This window comes from Fukomys damarensis, unplaced genomic scaffold, assembly GCF_012274545.1.
Source record: "Fukomys damarensis isolate Sample0158 unplaced genomic scaffold, DMR_v1.0_HiC HiC_scaffold_6, whole genome shotgun sequence".
Lineage (NCBI taxonomy): Eukaryota > Metazoa > Chordata > Mammalia > Rodentia > Bathyergidae > Fukomys > Fukomys damarensis.
In genome coordinates this window covers 33,942,592-33,947,988 of record NW_022900918.1, presented here as the reverse complement: position 1 = coordinate 33,947,988, position 5,397 = coordinate 33,942,592, and the positions used below count along the sequence as shown (strand labels likewise).

Below are 5,397 nucleotides of genomic sequence, written 5' to 3'. Positions count from 1 at the left end.
CATTTCAGAACTCAAGAGCATTCACGTTAAGAGACTGTGGAGAAAGTTATGTTAAATGAAGTCTACAGAGGCCATGGTTATCTGGGTTTTGTTGATCATGTTAAGAATTTGGGACTTCTAAGGGAACTAGGAAACATCTGAAGAATTTGAAGGAAGCAAATGATACAATCTATTTAACATTGCATAAAGAACATTTGGCTGAATGAATGGATTACAGAAGGACAGGAGCAAGGTCTTGGAGAATATGTGAGAGCCTTATGTCAAGAAGGATAACTGACTTTGTTTTCCCTCTTTTACTGTTGGGCACTGATCTTTGGCACTCTTTGGTCTGCCACTGCCCAGCTTCCACAGACAGCTGAGACCATGGGTGACAGAGACCTGAAAAGCCCTGCTGACCTCCAGGTGCTCAACAATTATTTGGCAGACAAGAGGTACACCGAGGGGTATGTGCCCTCACAAGCAGATGTGGCAGCATTTGAAGTAGTCTCCTGCCCACTTGTGTCATGCCCTACATTGGTACAATCACATCAAGTCTTATGAAAAGGAAAAGGAAAGGGCCAGCCTGCCAGGAGTAAAGAAAGAATTAGGCAAGTATGGCCCTGCCAATGCAGAAGATACCACCGGAAGTGGAGCTGCAAAGAATAAAGACAATGAAGATGATGATGATGATGATGATCTCTTTGGGGCTGATGATGAAGAGGAAAGTGAAGAAGCAAAGAGGCTAAGGGAAGAATGACTTGTGCAGTATGAGTTTAAGAAAGTCAAAAGACCTACACTTGTTGCCAAGTCTTCCATCTTGCTAGATGTGAAACCTTGGGATGATGAATCAGATGTGGTAAAATTAGAGGAGTGTGTTTGAAGCATTCAAGCAAATGGCTTGGTCTGGGTTCCTCTAAACTAGTTCCAGTGGGATACGGAATTTTAAAAACTGCAAATACAGTGTGTAGTTTAAGATGATAAAGTTGGAAAGGATAAACTGGAGGAGCAGATCACTGCCTTTGAGGTCTATGTACAGTCTGTGGAGGTGGCTGCTTTTAACAAGATCTAAGTTTCATCCTATATTGCTGCAATTCAACAAAAGCAAAGAAGGAGAAGAAGGAGGAGGAGGAAGAGGAGGAAGGACTGAACATCTACTGTACTTTAAAAATAAATTATAAAGTTATAATAGCAACAAATTCATAAAAGATTTAATGCAAATAGGATGCATTTTATAGAGAAAAATCAAAGCCCAGAGGAGACCAAGAGATGTTTCAAACTCCTAACCAAGGATCTAAAATAGTCAAAGGAGCCCTGGGCAACTTTTGAGGTAATATTTAGAGAAAGGTGGCCACTCTTATTCCCACTCCAATCTTGAAGTGCTGTAGTAGAAATTTTGTTCACTTTCTCAGTCCTAGAAAAATATCTGGCAAACAGTTGCTGCTCACTGATGAATAATGAATTATCAATAGACTTTGACCGTTGAGTATCGGTAAATGAAGGAGCATGGAAGGCCCAGGGATTTAGCTCAGTGGTGCCACTGTCTGCCTTGCAGTCGCAGGGTCGTCCCAAGTTTAAACCCCAGTACCAAAGGCAGGTGGGGAGGGCATGGACATGAGATACATGGGCAGGGCATTACTTCCAGGAGAAACACAGACCCGAAAAAGCAAAGGATAGCCCATTCCTGTCACACTACTGTAGGACCACCATTCAGTCACCTGAGGCCAGTTAAGATGAACAAGACAGGCAATCAAGCAGAGATCCTCAAGAATAACAGAAGACAAAAAAGCAGGATGAAAGAGGAAAGCCAAGCCAGCAAAAAAAGAGGAGCAAGGCTTACCAAATAAACTAATGTAATTCCAAATAAAAGAGCTAACTGAGCAACGAGAAGGCTTTAAAATACGTATGACTTAAAACCTCGAAGATTTTTGAGGATCTGGCCACAAGCCAAAACTAGAGGATAGAAGGGTGAGGAAGTGGAAATAGAGAGATGTTGGAAGACTTTTAACTACTATAGAGACAGAATTGATAGAACTTGGATTGATTAAGACTAGAAAATGGCAAAGGGAGAAGTAGACTACCTAGGTTTCTGCTTGAGGGATCTAGCAGAGTCCAGTGGGCTTCCTGCTGCAGGAGCACTGGAACAGCAGGCTCTGGACGGATACCACATGTTCATTGTGGAGGGTGTGCAGGGGGTTGTTGTGCCCACGAGACATTCCGTGGAAGAACTGGCGTGTTGGGGGCTGCCGTCTCTGTGTTTGACAATTCAGCACGCAAGTATGAGTCAGCCAAGAACTTGGCAATAAAATTCACATAGAACGTAACGTTACCTGGAGAGTGGGCTATGTGGAGATAGAAGTCACAGAACAAAAACCCCATTTTCAAGGAGACTATGGTTAGGGGAGAGAGTTGTGCAGGAAGAGCACAGAAGGCGCTGCAAAAACTCAAATTACCTGTAAAATTCTCAATTCTCCATTTCCTGTTTTGCATTAGTGGAAGCCATTGGTTTGCATAAAACAAACGGTGAGGTGGGAATCAGAAGAGTATCAGTCTCAAAGAGCTTGATATGAAGGTTAAGGAACATGATAAGCAGTGATTACTTAGCTCAGTAGTTGAGTAATTCATTTAATGACTTACAGTATGCACTTGATTTTATCCAAAAGGCTAAGAAATGATAATAACTTACAGCATAATCAAAGTTGGCATAGGTAAAAAGAAATTTTTCTCTCAAGGCCTGTTATATTATGCATGTTATGACTGAAGACTGTTTTTCTCAGTATTTTAATATTTTAGCTTCATTTGTTTTTTAAACATAAATATAAAATATAGGGATATTATGTTTACATTTCTAACAGAAATCTTGTAGGTAGGTTTTGTATTGCATAAGTTTTGTACTGACAACATAAAAGCCTAAATTAATCTTGCATGAAATACCATAAACAGAATATCTGCAGCAGCAAGCATTCAATTCCATGTCACAACAATAATTGGTACAAACTGTATCTTATATTACTTCTCTTTATGCCATTCCAAGTGACTATTTTATTCTAGACACACTAAATAAATGCATCTCTCACTAACTCACTTACAAATACCTTCTAACAAAAATCAAAAGAAACTAGGATCCTTGTTGCTTTTTGAAAACTGTTTAGCAAGATCCTCTGATGTACGCAGATCATACATTTTTGTTTGCAATCAACATAAACAGAAAATTGAATCTGGAATGGGACTCTAAGAACAAAACAGGGAGGTTTCTGCACTACTTGGGACAATCATAAGAACTGCACTATGAAGCCATTTCCATACCACAAATCCAACCAAAAACACTCAAAAGAAAATCAGGAATGTGTTTCAAAGAACACATAAACCTGCACTATCATTTCATCAACTGGCTCAGACAGAAATAAAGAGAAACCAGGACAGGCCAGAGGGACACAGGCCATTTGTGTCAGACTCATCTTAGCTGAGGTCACAGGGCTATGCCAAATAGACTTAAGAAAAAACAAAATAAAACAGCAAAGAGGAAATTTTGTTTAAAAATAAGAAAAACAAATTTTGCTGGATTAGCATTCTCCTGGCACAGAGTCCTTCTTCCTTTCTCATGCTTACATGGGGTAGTGCGGTCATTGTGGAGCTGTCTGCATTTCCCATGCTATTTCTTCCCCTGTGACTCAGTTTATAAGCAGAGTCACCCCCTGATCTCATGGACCAGTACTACTCCCCACTTGGTAGACAAGACACTTGGTCTTGTCAATCAAACAGAAATGCAAATCTAACCAAATATCTTCTTCATAAATGTGACTATATTACTATATATATATTACTATATTACAAAGCCTTGCTCAAACTGTCCAGCTCTCTGGTAAGTGGTCTTTCTTCGGACCGCCAAGTCCTGAGCTGATCACTAGACTTTTCCTCAGCCCCTTTGACCCATACCCACTGGACCAAGTCCCTGTCTTCCAAACAGCTGTCCTCACCTCCTATGTCTCGGTGACGCTATTCTGCTTAGTGAAGAGCTGGCTGCAGACTACTGTGTGTCATATAATCCCATTGTCATAAAAAATTTTTGGTAAAAGTCTATACAGTCAGATATGCATTGACAGATTCCAGGGTTCTGTACACACTGTTATAATGGATGGTAACATGGGAGACTTACTTTTTTCAATGTTCGTGATAATTAAGCTTTGTATTTACACATCAATAGCCACTAAAATAAAGAGCAGTTATTCTAGGACTGATTGCTTTGTAATGTTTTATCAAAGAATTGCTTTTGAACTCCACCTGCTCCCATCTCTTCTAGAAAGTTTTTTTTCCTCATTTCTCATGGTTTTCTTCTCTCTCCCTGTATCAAAAAAATCACCTGACATAATGCATAATGTGAAATAGGAAGAAAAGATCCAAACCAGAAGAAGTGGTAGGGGTGAGGAAAGGAAAGAAAGAATGGAATTAATATGAGAAAAGGGAAAACATAGAAACAAAGTCTTTGTAAATAGGGAGGGGTGGAGGAGTTGAAGGGAGGGTAAGGGAATGGGGAAAAATAGGAACCAAGATGGATTATGTAAAGTTACACATTTCCAACAGTGAATGTCATTGTATGTATACCTAAAATGTATTTGTAAATGTATTTGAATGTAAATTGTATGGTATACCTAAAATTGTATTGTATACCAATAAAATTATTTTTAAATCACCTGGAGAATAAAATAAGTTCTAGAAAAGATGACCGAGAAACTGCCCACAACCAAAAGACACAGAAGCCTGTTTTAATATTCCCTGGAACTGAGCTCTGGACAGCCATTCTTCGGTGATGAAGTGAATGTAGAAATGCGGGAACCACGCTGATCTCAAGACCTATGTGAATATCAGAATTCACTTGTTCTTCCTGTTTTGTCTATTTCCTCTGAAACATTTGAATCCATTCCTCTGAGTACATTTGAAATGCATTGGCTCATCCTGGTCCCGAGAAATTCCTGAAAACCTCCTTTTCTTTGGTTGTAGCTGTCATCAACAAAACTGATTTTTTTTCCCCTCATTGAGTTTATTGGTAGTTACATTCATTACTAGGATCTTGTACCTTTACATGACAGGTTTTGGTTCTCATTTTTTTCCCCTTGTCCCTGCCCTCCCTTAATCCCCTCCTACCCTCCCCATTTACAAACACTTTATTCCCATTATTTCATTTTCGCATATTTTTCCCTCATTCCCTTTCCCCTACCCTTCCTACTTTCCCTACACCTTTAGCTCTTTTCTTTCCTATTATATCATTAGGATCTTATGTACTATTATAGTTTTCATACCAGAGAAACTATTCGGTATTTACACATGTGTGACTTATTTATTTCACTTATATCCTCAATATGTATCCATTTTCCTATGAATGAATCTAATTTCTCATTCTTCATGGCTGAGTAGTATTCCATT

General features: G+C 39.2%; 1 pseudogene; it reads left to right on the top strand.

The window, feature by feature from the left end:
* The first annotated feature begins 363 nt into the window (after window positions 1-363).
* On the top strand, window positions 364-1,048 carry LOC104848571 (annotated as a pseudogene).
* The last annotated feature ends 4,349 nt before the right edge of the window (window positions 1,049-5,397 follow it).